General features: G+C 44.1%; 4 non-coding genes across 4 annotated transcripts; all 4 read right to left on the reverse strand.

Moving 5' to 3' along the window:
* Positions 1 to 8,250: 8,250 nt before the first annotated feature.
* Positions 8,251 to 8,325, reverse strand: Trnas-cga. The gene has a single exon. It is a non-coding gene; the product is annotated as a tRNA-Ser (tRNA).
* Positions 8,326 to 8,551: 226 nt separating this feature from the next.
* On the reverse strand, positions 8,552 to 8,626 carry Trnas-cga. Its single transcript has one exon. It is a non-coding gene; the product is annotated as a tRNA-Ser (tRNA).
* Positions 8,627 to 8,851: 225 nt separating this feature from the next.
* On the reverse strand, positions 8,852 to 8,926 carry Trnas-cga. The gene has a single exon. It is a non-coding gene; the product is annotated as a tRNA-Ser (tRNA).
* A 226-nt stretch (positions 8,927 to 9,152) lies between these two features.
* Positions 9,153 to 9,227, reverse strand: Trnas-cga. The gene has a single exon. It is a non-coding gene; the product is annotated as a tRNA-Ser (tRNA).
* Between the last annotated feature and the right edge of the window lie 5,979 nt (positions 9,228 to 15,206).

A 15,206-nucleotide genomic window follows, 5' to 3' on the forward strand; every position in this document is an offset into this window, starting at 1 on the left:
TCTTGAAAAGAGGATATAAGATGAATATCAACAAAAGCAAAACGAGGATAATGGAATGTAGTCGAATTAAGTCGGGTGATGCTGAGGGAATTAGATTAGGAAATGAGACACTTAAAGTAGTAAAGGAGTTTTGCTATTTTGGGAGCAAAATAACTGATGATGGTCGAAGTAGAGAGGATATAAAATGTAGACTGTCAATGGCAAGGAAAGCGTTTCTGAAGAAGAGAAATTTGTTAACATCGAGTATAAATTTAAGTGTCAGGAAGTCGTTTTTGAAAGTATTTGTATGGAGTGTAGCCATGTATGGAAGTGAAACATGGACAATAAATAGTTTGGACAAGAAGAGAATAGAAGCTTTCGAAATGTGGTGCTACAGAAGAATGTTGAAGATTAGGTGGGTAGATCATATAACTAATGAGGAGGTATTGAATAGGATTGGGGAGAAGAGAAGTTTGTGGCACAACTTGACTAGAAGAAGGGATCGGTTGGTAGGACATGTCCTGAGGGATCAAGGGATCACCAATTTAGTATTGGAGGGCAGCGTGGAGGGTAAAAATCGTAGAGGGAGACGAAGAGATGAATACGCTAAGCAGATTCAGAAGGGTGTAGGTTCCAGTAGGTACTGGGAGATGAAGAAGCTTGCACGGGATAGATTAGCATGGAGAGCTGCATCAAACCAGTCTCAGGACTGAAGACCACAACCACAACAACAACAACAACAACATCAGAGTTGTGCAGATTTTATCGAGTCTTTTAGCGATTGGCTTGTATTCGGCTTGAATTCTAATATCAGCTTGTCTGGTGTCTGCCCTCTGTGGTAAGGGGGAGAGCGAAAATCGTAAGTTTTAGTTTTAGGTTTACCGCAGTCCCGTTTAGCTCGCTTTTAGTGGTCCGAGTACACAGAACAGATTCGCACATATGTGAGTGTCCCGAAAACTGTTTAGTGTAACTCACGGAGAGTATCCATCAGGATAAGAGTCTCGTGTGGTGTGCCGGTGTGACGCAGGAAAGTGTGATGGGACTGCCTTTTTTTCTCTCTCTGTATTCCTAAAGAACTGACGGATACGGTGACCAGCAGAGTGGGACTGTTGCCCGACGAGGCTGTGGTGTACGGAAAAGAGTCGTGGTTGAGTGACTGTAGGAGCAAACAGGATGGCCTGGATTTTGCATTTGGTGTGATGAGTTGCACTTCGGTCTAGGTGTAGAAAAATTTCAGTTAATGGGGCTGACTAGGAAAAATACTGGTTTATTGTTCAAATACAATATTAGTGCTTTCATAGTCACGTGACTTAAATATCTGGTCATAATGTTGGAGAGCGATGTGAAATGGAATGAGCACTTGCGGTCGGTAGAAACACAGGCTAATGCTCGGCTTCGGTCTGTCGGACGAAGTCAGAAACCGACTAGCTCATCCGTGAAGTACACAGTGTAACACTGAGGAGACAGAAATCACGGGACAGCTCCTGGTACCGTGCCGGGCCTTCTTTTGTCCAGCGTGGTGAAGCGGCACGGAGCCAGCAAGCCGTTGGAAGTCCCCTGCAGAAATACCGAGCCGTGCTGTTCATAAGAGCGGAAGTGTTGCCGGTACAGGATGTTTCGCACGAACTGGCCTCTCGATGTCCCGTAAATGTTTGACGGGATTCACGTCGGGCGATCTGGATGGCCAAATCATTCTCCTGAATTGTCCAGAACTTTCTTCAAACCAATTGCGAACGGTTGTGGCTTAGTGACCCGACGTCGTTGCGTGGGAACACGAAGTCAATGAATGGCTGCAAGTCGTCTCAGAGTAGCCGAACATATACACCGCCAGTCGACGATCGGTTCATTTCGATCAGAGGACGCAGTCCATTCCGTGGGAGAAGAGCCCGCATCATTATGGAGCCACCATCTTGCACACTGCCTTGTCGGCGACTTTGGTCCACGACTCCGTGCGACCTCCGCCGCACTCGAACCCTGCCAACAACTCTCACCGCCTGCAATCGGGCCTCACGTGGCTGGGCCACGGTTTGCCAGTCTCGGGCCCAGCCAAACTGGTCACGAGCCCAGGAGCAGCACTGCAGACGACGTCGTGCTGTTAGCAAAGGCACCTGCTACCGTGGCCCTTCAACGGCAAATTTCGCTGCACTGTCCAAACGGATACGGTCGCCGTACGTCCCACACTGATGTTTGTGGTTATTTCACGCAGCTTTGCTTGTCTGTCAATACTGACAACTCTACGCAGACGCTGCTGCTCCCGGTCGTTAAGTGAAGGTCGTCGGCCACTGTGTTGTCCGTGGTGGTAATGCCTTAAGTCTGGTATTCTCGGCACACTCTCGACACTTTGGATCTCGGAATATTGAATTCCCTAACGATTTCCAAAATGGAACGTCCCGTGCATCTAGTGCCAACTACCATTCCGCGCTCACAGTCTCTTAATCCCCGTCGTATTGTCACAGTCCCTTAGGAAACCTTTTCACGTGAATCACCCGATTACAAATCGTAGCTCCGCCAGTGCACTGCTCTCTCACACCTCGTCTACGCGATTCTACCACCATCTGTATATGTGTACATCGCTGTCCCGTAATTTTGTCACCTCAACGTGGTAGAATACCAGTAGGTCCGACTCTTGAGTACTGCTCGAGTCTTTGGGACGCTCATCAGGCTGAATGGAGGGCAGGCATCAAAGCAGGTCAGAGGTTCGCTGTTAGATTTGTCACCGGTAGATGCTATCGATGCGAGAGTATTACGACGATGCTTGGTAAACTCAAACGGGAACGCCTGGACGGAAGGCACGATCTTTTCCCAAAACACTCTTGAGAATACTTAGAGATTTGGCGCTTTAAGTTGACCGTCAACATACACTTCCCGTAAGAACTACAAAGACAAGATAACGGAAATTAGTCCTCGTGCGGAAGCGTATATATAGTGGTTTTCCCTCCTCGTTCCATTTGTGGCTGGAACAGGAAATGGCAGTGACTGACAGTGGTACAAAGTACTCTCCGTGTTTGTAGCTTGCCTAGTACATATATATATATATATATATATATATATATATATATATATATATATATATATATATACGAGGGCCGTTCAGAAAGTAACCTCCGGTTGATTTAAAAAAATACACCAAGTTAAATAAAAATATTTTAATATATACATCTTACAACTACATCTTTGCACTATTTTTCTACATAGTCTCCATAGCGATTGAGGCACTTATCGTATCTCTTCACAAGCTTTGAAATTCCTTCTGCATAAAAATCACCCGCTTGTGCCTGGAGCCAGCCTGTGACCGCATCTTTGAGCTCTTCGTCGTCATCAAACCGCTGTGACCCGAGCCATTTCTTCAAATGCATGAAGAGGTGATAATCACTTGGCGCCAGGTCTGGGCTGTAAGGTGGATGGTTGATAACGTCCCACTTGAAGGACTCAAGAAGGGCCGTTGTTCTGCGAGCAGAGTGAGGACGGGCGTTATCGTGCATAAAAACGATACCGGAAGTCAGCATACCACGGCGTTTGTTCTGTATAGCCCGTCGTAACTTTTTTATTGTTTCACAGTACACGTCTTGATTAATGGTCGTACCACGTTCCATGAATTCAACCAACAACACCCCTTTGGCATCCCAAAACACCGTTGCCATCAGTTTTCTGGCAGAAAAATCTTGCGAGGCTTTTCTTGGTTTGGTAGGCGAATTTGAATGTGCCCACATCTTTAATTGTTCTTTTGTCTCAGGGTTCACGTACTTAATCCAGGTTTCGTCACCGGTCACGATTCTGTTTAACAATGGTTCTCCTTCGTCCTCATAACGTGACAGAAAGTCTAATGCAGAGGCCATTCTTTGAGTTTTGTGGTGGTCGGTAAGAATTTTGGGCACCCATCGTGCACAGAACTTACGGTAACCCAATCTTGCTGTCACTATCTCGTACAAGAGAGTCTTAGAAATCTGTGGAAAACCAGTAGACAACTCCGACATTGAGAAACGTCGATTTTCACGAACTTTTGCATCAACTGTCTGAACGAGTTCGTCAGTCACCAATGATGGTCTACCACTCCTCTCTTCATCATGAACGTTTTCTCGTCCACTTTTAAATAAACGTACCCATTCACGGACAACTCCTTCACTCATAACTCTTGGTCCGTACACGGCACAAAGCTCACGATGAATAGCTGCTGCAGAATATCCTTTGGCTGTAAAAAACCTTATGACAGCACGCACTTTGTGGTGTCACTGCCAGACACCACACTTGCTAGGTGGTAGCTTAAATCGGCCGCGGTCCATTTAGTACATGTCGGACCCGCGTGTCGCCACTGAGATCGCAGACCTAGCGCCACCACCAAGGCAGGTCTCGTGATACGAGAGAGCAATCGCCCCAGTTGTACGAGAACCTAGCTACCGCCCAGTTGTACGAAGCCTTTCTCTCTCATTAGCCGAGAGACAGAATAGCCATCAGCTAAGTTAATGGCAACGAACTAGCAAGGCGCCATTTGTATCAGTGCCTATAGCTTACGAGTATTCAAGAGAGATGTATTCCAAGGACTAATAAAAAGATAAGTAATAAGCATCTACATACTTTTCTTCTTATTCATTTATAAGTTCTCATGTTCCAGACTTCACGCCCGTCTGCTTTAGCCTTGCGTGCCCTATCGGCTACAGCGTTAGTCTAGCATTCCTTTTCAGCCATCTAAACTTCACGGTGTCGGCCCAGCTACCGACACAACACACTTCACATTTGGCGGGGTTTTCTATTGCAGCACACATTTCAAACTGCCACAAAAACTAAACTAGCGCAGGTACGACGTTCACTCGACCACGGCTTGATGCCGACTGACCTGTTGAGTGCGTGAACGCACAGATGGCGTCGCTACTCCCCCCACAACCCGCACTGTGACCAATCGGAGGTTACTTTCTGAACCGCCCTCGTATATATATATATATATATATATATATATATATATATGTGTGTGTGTGTGTGTGTGTGTGTGTGTGTGTGTGTGTGTGTGTGTGTGTGAGTGGGCGAGTGTAGAACCGATTATTATTTTTTTTTTTAACTTACTTTCACGATTGCTTTGAAATTTCCCCTTCGGCTGCAACATAACCCTGTTTACTTTCCTCGTTTTATGCAGTGTTTTTATCTCAACCTCTCTCACCAGCTTCCCTTTGTTACGGATAAGCTGCCCACTTGAGCAATCTTATCACTGTCGCCGTCTCATTTTCAGCTGTCTCTTATAATTACAAAAATCTGGTATGTTCCACATCTCCATCTGACAGCTACATCGATTTCAACCAAACTTCGTACACTCGGGGTGACAATCACGTATGTGCCACAGGACATGTATGTGACACAGGGCACGTTAATGTAAATTTTGTGTAGGCTACACATTAGTCAATAGATTTTATAGAAACATTGAGACGGTAGTGTACCCCAGAACACCTAGAGAAACCTCGACGTGTAAAAATATTTGAGAACTACCGACATTAGTATCGAATCGGTAGTTTTCCGGGTCGTCACATTTGTTGCTGACAGTTCGGACGACTTTTCACTCCTAGAGTTCGGGGTGGAAGTGGAGTGCAGCGACTATGATGTAGTGGCGTATCAGCAAATGTGTTAACGTCTGAAAGAATTTCTACCAAACGTGGCACACGTATCATTCGCTATCTGGAAAAAAATACTTTGAGAGAAGACACGCGTTGCACCCACCATGGCTGAAGGTGAGGATCGAGAGAAATGATGTAAAAGCGCAACTCAGGAAGGAATGGAGCACTTCCAACAAAATTTGGTACATTCACACTCATTACTTGTGGGATATAATACCCCTGCCATCCATAGCGGTGAGAGTGGGGACACGAAGGGCTGACGTGCGGGAACGTCCGTAAACGGCCTATTGGTGTTCCTTTTCCGTAATTAGTTGACTCGCAGTACTCTGAAAGAAGGAATCGCTGCCTGTCTCTTATTTACGTGACGCGTGAAACAGATCTGCAGAAAACAAATAATTTTCTTAGAGTGTTTCGGGGCCAGACAACATGCCACACGGCTGAATACCACAGGTAGTATTAAAGTCTTCTCTGGAGTCGCATAGTATAAAACAGTGAAGAATTGGACAACTGCGAGGGACAGTCTTTTTCTCGAAAACATCAATTGTTTTCTATTGTCAGTATGCTTCAAAGGAAACTGAAGACGATCGTCCAAAATTGGTAGAAACGAATAAAAGTGAAGCTATTGCGAACAAACTGAAAAGATCATCAACGATACCACCTACTTCAGGTTATGCTACGTATATGACATATGCGAAAGCGAACAAAGCCATGGGGGGAAAGCTAGTCACAAAAAAAAAAAGTGTAGAGTCCGACGTAATTTTTCTTTTCCTGCTGGACATTGAACTGCGCTGACAGGAAGAGATGCTTGATCGAATTTTTTTAAGAAATTCGATTAATAAGTAACGAGTTTCAAAATAATTAGATATGAGCGACATCAGTAATAAACGTAATCGACGGTTTAATCGTTATATTGCTAGAAAAAGAACGCAGAAGAAGAGTTACTCTGAAAGAAAAGAAAACACTCGGTAACCCGGATGTCTTTGCAAAGCTATGCTTTCACGTACCGTGCAGGGTGAAGAAAGCATCGTACCACATTGTTTCTACATTATTCTAAGAAATTTGCCATTCTTATTCTCTTCTGCTGGGTACTTAACATTTTCCTTATTCCCACTTCTGAACTTTTACGCCACTGTTGTGTGTTTAGTCTGCGGCGTTTGTGTGATGAAACAGCGATGCTTCCCTGAGGTCACATGGCCGGTGCTATCACTAGCTGGCAGAAGCAATCCGAGCAGGTGCCATATTGATTTAAGCGTTAGCAAAAGTAGCATCCCATATATGGTTGTTTCCCTATTTGCTATTTGCAAGCATCGTTTGGTTTACCGACGAAGTCCATTGTCATTTGGATGGGTTCACAGTAAGAAAATTTGGCGCATTTGCGGGACTGAGAACTCGCATTTCGCGATCGAGAAGTCTCTTCACCCTCAACGGGTAACTGTGTGGTCTGCAGTGTCCAGTCACCGAGTAGTCAGTGCGATATTCCTTGATGGCACAGTGACTACCGAACGGTACGTGAAGGTTTCGGGAGATGACTTGATCCCCACTATCCAAAGTGACCCTGACCTCGACAATATGTCGTTCATGCAAGACGGAGGTCGACGCCATCGAAGCAGGAGAGAGTTTGATATCCTGGAGGAGCACTTTGGGGACCTCATTCCGGCTCTGCGGTACCAAGAGGCCACTGGCATGGGCCTCGACTGGCCGCCATATTCTTCAGATCTGAACACATGTGACAAGCTGTAGAGCAATAACCCCAAAACAGTTGCTGTGCTGAGAGCAGGTACTTAGCTCATCGACAGCATCGATGTTCCGACACTTCAGCGGGGCGTGCAGAATTTCGCTACCCGTCTGCGCCACATCATCGCCAATGATGGCAGGCATATCGAACATGTAACATGAATCAGAATATCTGTAGTGACGTTGACGTGTTGAATAAAGTATGTGCACGCCGTAGTTTGAAACTAATTTACGTTTTCCTCCTATAGTTCAATAACTCTCACCCTGTATCCAGAATGAGATTTTCACTCTGCAGCGGAGTGTGCGCTGATATGAAACTTCCTGGCAGATTAAAACTGTGTGCCCGACCGAGACTCGAACTCAGGACCTTTGCCTTTCGCGGGCAAGTGCTCTACCATCTGAGCTACCGAAGCACGACTCACGCCCGGTCCTCACAGCTTCACTTCTGCCAGTATCTCGTCTCCTACCTTCCAAACTTTACAGAAGCTCTCCTGCGAACCTTGCAGAACTAGCACTCCTGAAAGAAAGGATATAGCGGAGACATGGCTTAGCCACAGCCTGGGGGATGTTTCCAGAACGAGATTTTCACTCTGCAGCGGAGTGTGCGCTGATATGAAACTTCCTGGCAGATAAAACTGTGTGCCCGACCGAGACTCGAACTCGTGACCTTTGCCTTTCGCGGGCAAGTGCTCTACCAACTGAGCTACCGAAGCACGACTCACGCCCGGTACTCACAGCCTTACTTCTGCCAGTATCTCGTCTCCTACCTTCCAAACTTTACAGAAGCTCTCCTGCGAAACTTGCAGAACTAGCACTCCTGAAAGAAAGGATATAGCGGAGACATGGCTTAGCCACAGCCTGGGGGATGTTTCCAGAATGAGATTTTCACTCTGCAGCGGAGTGTGCGCTGATATGAAACTTCCTGGCAGATTAAAACTGTGTGCCCGACCGAGACTCGAACTCGGGACCTTTGCCTTTCGCGGGCAAGTGCTCTACCAACTGAGCTACCGAAGCACGACTCACGCCCGGTACTCACAGCCTTACTTCTGCCAGTATCTCGTCTCCTACCTTCCAAACTTTACAGAAGCTCTCCTGCGAAACTTGCAGAACTAGCACTCCTGAAAGAAAGGATATAGCGGAGACATGGCTTAGCCACAGCCTGGGGGATGTTTCCAGAATGAGATTTTCACTCTGCAGCGGAGTGTGCGCTGATATGAAACTTCCTGGCAGATTAAAACTGTGTGCCCGACCGAGACTCGAACTCGGGACCTTTGCCTTTCGCGGGCAAGTGCTCTACCAACTGAGCTACCGAAGCACGACTCACACCCGGTACTCACAGCCTTACTTCTGCCAGTATCTCGTCTCCTACCTTCCAAACTTTACAGAAGCTCTCCTGCGAAACTTGCAGAACTAGCACTCCTGAAAGAAAGGATATAGCGGAGACATGGCTTAGCCACAGCCTGGGGGATGTTTCCAGAATGAGATTTTCACTCTGCAGCGGAGTGTGCGCTGATATGAAACTTCCTGGCAGATAAAACTGTGTGCCCGACCGAGACTCGAACTCGGGACCTTTGCCTTTCGCGGGCAAGTGCTCTACCAACTGAGCTACCGAAGCACGACTCACGCCCGGTACTCACAGCCTTACTTCTGCCAGTATCTCGTCTCCTACCTTCCAAACTTTACAGAAGCCCTCCTGCGAAACTTGCAGAACTAGCACTCCTGAAAGAAAGGATATAGCGGAGACATGGCTTAGCCACAGCCTGGGGGATGTTTCCAGAATGAGATTTTCACTCTGCAGCGGAGTGTGCGCTGATATGAAACTTCCTGGCAGATTAAAACTGTGTGCCCGACCGAGACTCGAACTCGGGACCTTTGCCTTTCGCGGGCAAGTGCTCTACCAACTGAGCTACCGAAGCACGACTCACGCCCGGTACTCACAGCCTTACTTCTGCCAGTATCTCGTCTCCTACCTTCCAAACTTTACAGAAGCTCTCCTGCGAAACTTGCAGAACTAGCACTCCTGAAAGAAAGGATATAGCGGAGACATGGCTTAGCCACAGCCTGGGGGATGTTTCCAGAATGAGATTTTTCACTCTCCAGCGGAGTGTGCGCTGATATGAAACTTCCTGGCAGATTAAAACTGTGTTTCCGACCGAGACTCGAACTCGGGACCTTTGCCTTTCAGGAGTGCTAGTTCTGCAAGGTTCGCAGGAGAGCTTCTGTAAAGTTTGGAAGGTAGGAGACGAGATACTGGCAGAAGTGAAGCTGTGAGGACCGGGCGTGAGTCGTGCTTCGGTAGCTCAGATGGTAGAGCACTTGCCCGCGAAAGGCAAAGGTCCCGAGTTTGAGTCTCGGTCGGGCTCACAGTTTTAATCTGCCAGGAAGTCTCACCCTGTGTGAGTTCTGCCCCGTTAACCACGAGTACCGGTGGACGAAACTGAACCAGTTGTCTGCCCTCATTTCCTGTGTCATGTTTGGCGCACGTCTGCTGCTTGCCCTTTATGTGTTGTGTAAGTTCAACGTATTTTCCGCGTTACTTGGTGGGACCTGCTCTGAGTCTGGGTTGCGGGCCTCGCTCGAGCCCCTCCCCGTGCTTTCGCCTATACTGTTTGATTTGTTTCTACTGTAAGTAATCGCTAACGCCTGACGATATGTTATAGAGGTCTTTCTTAATTTGCCGAGAAGTCACATATTCTGTTTCCTCGTGTCTTCTGGCGTTTTTTTCATACTTCATAACTATGGTTTAATTCAGTAGCCGGCCGATGTCCCCGTGCGGTTCTAGGCGCTTCGGTGTGGAACCGCGTGACCGCTACGGTCGCAGGTTCGAATCCTGCCTCGGGTATGGATGTGTGTGATGTCCTTAGGTTAGTTAAGTTTAATTTGTTCTACGTTCTAGGGGACTGATGACCTCAGAAGTTAAGTCGCATAGTCCTCAGAGCCATTTGAAACATACAGTAGGTAGCAATGGGCTAATTTTCCGAAGCTTATTAAGTTTAATGAATTTGTTCGGGTTTGATTTGAAAAGGAAATTATGTTTTACCATAGAACCTGCTATTGACACTTCCGTTTACTTACTAGAGGCTTTCGACTGATCATGGATTTTAATTGTTTAACTCTACCTCTGTAGCGAATAAGTATTGCTTATCCTATAATTTGGTCTCTGTAGTAACTAAATATGTTTAAAGATTATTTTCTTTATGTTCAATGCCTTACTTCTACTAGATCTTATGCCACTGCTAATATACGCACCTCATCTTAAATTGGGGAGCAGAAACATTGTACGTGTAATATCGTTTCTTTTTCACTACATACACGATTCTTATCTCCATTTACAAGATAGGCACTGAAACGTGTTAAATGTAGCGCAGAGTTGGCTAAGGTGCAGGAGAGGGCTCTGTTTCGACTGTTTGTTTGCTTACATCGCAGTCGTTGGATTTGTCAGCGAGCTCGTTAATGACCTGTCAGCATGTGTGGTCTCCACCTACACACAGGCTTCCCTCACTCACACAACATAACACAGTACTGCATAGGGAAGGTCGAGTAGTGTGGGCAAGTGTATAGTAGCGGATAGCAGTTGTTCCTGAACTCCTGTCGCATCGTGGCTGTGTAAACTGTGCGCCAGCACCTCCATTCACCCGATTCCTGATCGAAACTACTGTGCGTTTTGGGGTGTTAGAAGGTCATGTGCTCCTGGTGAGTTTTGCGGTGCAGAGATTTAGCTTTAGGGTGTTTCGTTCTCTTTGCTAGTAGGTAACATCACACATTTGTTGCATTTTGTGTTGTATTCAAGCCTAATACACACAATGAACTGTCTGATACCGACGGGAATGTATATTTGTAAGAGAAGTAGTCCATATAAAACTCATATAAAATTTATTGTTTCATGCGTAACTGTTAGTTTTACGTGATTAGGACGATTTTTCATGTTTTTTTTACATGAAAATACGTTAATTCTGTTGTCACTGGCTTACATAACATGTATCATCTCATTTGAATATCTTTGCCACAGATGTAAATAACTATCTCCATATGTAGTCTTGGTTTTCTCTCGCTCTTGGCGGGAAGCGTGTCTGTTATTTCAAGAAGCATATGTAGGAAGGTGTCTTATGGACCCTTTCGTGGGAAGAAGACATGGTTTTTGTGCACACGCATCAGTCAATTACAACTTTGTATCTCATGTGAGCCAATACAATAATGATGTAGAAGTTGTGTTATCACTGTGTTCGGTCATTTACTTTTGAAGAATATAACAAATGAGCAATCTCGTTTTGCTTTGTTGATAGTGAACCACTGAACTTTATACTTCCGGAAACAGTATAATTTTTTCGGTCAAGTAACTCCTACAGGAAATGTCGTACTCTCATACCCCTTAGAAGGGACTATGAAGCCAACTTCGAGAGAATCACCTAAGTACACTTTGGATAGTTTAATACTGCGTGCACGTCTTTTCAGTTTTATCCATTAGTGATCAACAGTAGTGAAAGAGGACTGTTACAGACTTCTCGGACAACTGGTATTGTTTGCTAACAGCGAGATGCCCCTCCTTCGCTTGGGTAGCTCTAAATATATGAGTGTACGGCTGGGCGACTAAACTTCCTGTGTTTCATGTCATATCATAATCGCTCGTTATATCACAGACAATATAATCTTGTTATATATGTCTTTATGGATGTCCGACCTAGTGCATGGACGAGGGACTTCAGGAAAGTACCACCACGGCTGTACCTTGAGCATGTCTTTATTGTCGCACACGGCTAGTTTCGGCGGCACAGTACCGCCATCCCCAGGCACCACCACTCCCAAGAGAGTATTCGATTTTCTTGGCGCGTATAACGTGGAGTCTTTCTTAGAAGCACACGTGGGCTAGCTTTCCTCAGGAGTCTCTACTCGACATCGTGCTGTCTCCAATATGTAGTACTACATTATGTTTATAGCTTCTCATGTACACTTTTTTCTCAGATAGCCAATGTATAATAAGCCACATACTACGAGGGACCCTAGTACAATTTTTAAAGAGAATGGCTTTATTGCCAACATATTAGTAAAGGACAAACAAAACATTCAACAAAATAAAATAACTACATGCATAAAGTAGGGAGGGAAGAAAAAATTGAGACACTTCGACATTCGTAAAACGTGAAAATCATGATTTTCTCATAAAAATAATTTCTAGTACACTGCTGAGAAGGGCTTCATACTCACAAAATATAGAATTTATTTTTTTCATTTTACCATCCAAGTATTTTTAATACATTATCTTCAAATTCAACAGCTAATTGTAGCCCCATGTCATTCAATTTTTTCCTTGAAACAGAGCCTACAGATTGTGTAATAGAAGCTCCATTTACAACACTCCCAACCCTTACTAAATTAGCAATACACCGATAACATAGGCCAATGAAAAAATTGTTTTGAAAAATTTTTTACTTTGATCACTGATCTTTTAGATTTTTTATGAGCCGTATGCAAATCTAGCCTTTTTTTCTATCACCCACACTTTTCGAGCAAAATGCTTTTTATTATATAGTATAAAAATCCTATGCTATACGATAAATGGGGAAATTAATGAAATGCTTTATTACAACATAAGCATGGTTTGTATTTACAGTAAGCTACTTAAAACAATGATATGTGTTAATAGAGATTTCACTTGTTAGCTGGAATCGGTATTCTCTTTCTCTTTTTTCTTTGAAGCTTCCTGTGTAGCTTGTTCTACGATGAGGCGTTTGCTGAACGTCTCGGTGAAGTGACAAACTGTAGTCTCCCATCATGTTGATGTTCCAGCGGCCTTGGTAGCGGTTTCCCATCACTTTAATGTCCTGGTGAACACGCTCTCCTTGCTCCTCACTAACACCTCGCATATTGTCCGGCAAGTACTCAAGGTGACTGTTCAAAAAGTGGACTTTCGGACTCTTTTAAACATCCTAAAGTTTTAAATTTCTTTAACATTGTAGCTATAATAGAAACATATTCTCGTCTTTTTCATGTCCTAAAAATTCTGTAACGACTTGCTTCAATGATACCCACGCTTCTTTCTCATTTAAGGTCATTGAGGATTCAGAGTTAACATCAAACATCAATTTTTTAATGTCTGGTCCGACAAAGAAGTATTCTTTTAGCTTAGCTTTTGAAAGTTGTGGAAAATTTTGGCAGAGATACTTAAAAAATGGTCCATCTTTAGGCAAAGCCTTTACAAACTGTTTCAAATTGCTCTGAGCACTATGGGACTTAACATCTATGGTCATCGGTCCCCTAGAACTTAGAACTACTTAAACCTAACTAACCTAAGGACATCACACCACACCCAGTCATCACGAGGCAGAGAAAATCCCTGACCCCGCCAGGAATCGAACCCGGGAACCCGTGCGTGGGAAGCGAGAACGCAAACTGTTTCATCGAGCCAAACTTTATATGTAGAGGTGGTAGCAGTACGTTTTTTGGATCTACAAGGTTTTTGCGTGGAATATTCTTCTCATCAGGTTTTGAAGACTCCCTCACAGGCCAGTTCTTTCTCCACCACTGTTGATCCCTAGCCCTACTGTCTCATTCACACAAGAAACAAGGAAATTTGGTAAAGCCACCTTACTGACCAAGGTGCATGCATGTTACTTTTAGATCGCCACATATCATCCAACCATGAGCAGAATAGCCTGTTTTATTTAGCACTATTTCTAGGTTTTCATAGGTTTCTTCCATATGTAAAGAATGTCTAACGTTATAGATACATACATGTTACCATTGTGTAATAAAACAGCCTTTAAACTAGTTTTGGATGAATCAATACCAAACTCATTCATTAGACTGGGAACGGCTGAGCAGTACACTAAATCACCTTGTTGAAGAAACTTGGAAAATTGCTGCTCTCTTTCTATACAGGTATATGCTGGTTCCAGTGAGTTCTTTTCTTTTAATCTAGAGCCAAGCAATTCAGCTTTTTCTTTCGTTAAGCCCAGATCCCTAACCAAATCGTTAAGCTCCATCTGAGTAAACAATTTGGGCCCTAGACTGTGTTACAATGGAACTCATCATCTGGTTCATCTAAATCGGATCGTACATCAGAACATACTTCTGTTGGAATAGAATTTAAATCATCTGGTGGTTCAGGAACCGGAAAATCTACACCATGTCCTACTGGTCGGATGGCGGACGGTACGTTACGGTAGCTTATTACCTTCTTGTTTTTCGAATTATTACCAGTAATGTCAACAATGCAAAAGTAGGAATCATCAGAATGATTTGTCTCCCTCCGTATCATAGGAGCAGCAAATCTAAAGGCTTTTTCCTCCTTTTTGGTCCATTTTCTCATACCTTCAACACACACATAACATACCTTATGCGGCGCCCAAGATTTATCGTGATCACCAAGTTTAGATCCAAAGTATGGCAGTTAACCTTTTTCACAAAGTCTGTAATGTTTCTTTGGTGTTTTTTAATCGCAAATTCACCACAAATATAACAAAAACTGTCAGCAGAGTTTTTACAACCATGATTAGACATTTTACCCGGCACATGTACAGGAAACGGAAAAGTGAGGTTAGGTTAACAGTAAACAAAACATCTCTTAGCACAAAAATAGGATTTACCTTTTTGCCAGCAAATGTTTTTCAGCAGTGCTTCCAACGTTATCCACATTCATTACACTTTTTAAATTATTTTAACTACATAAAAGCTGTAAATTCTTTAAAAAATCGCTTAATTTAATAAATTTGAAATGTGAAGAAATGGTGGGTGATACAATTTAAGTATCATATTTGGATTTACTACCCTAGAAAACATAAGAGTAAAGTATTTTCAGCCAAAAAGTTTTTCCATCGTTGGCCTGTGTAATGTTACCCCTGTGAAAGAATTTGAAAATGATGGTGGCTGTATTTCATGGATGAAGTATTGGACTGAATT

The sequence above is a fragment of the Schistocerca piceifrons genome, chromosome 9 (assembly GCF_021461385.2).
Source record: "Schistocerca piceifrons isolate TAMUIC-IGC-003096 chromosome 9, iqSchPice1.1, whole genome shotgun sequence".
Taxonomy (NCBI): Eukaryota; Metazoa; Arthropoda; class Insecta; order Orthoptera; family Acrididae; genus Schistocerca; species Schistocerca piceifrons.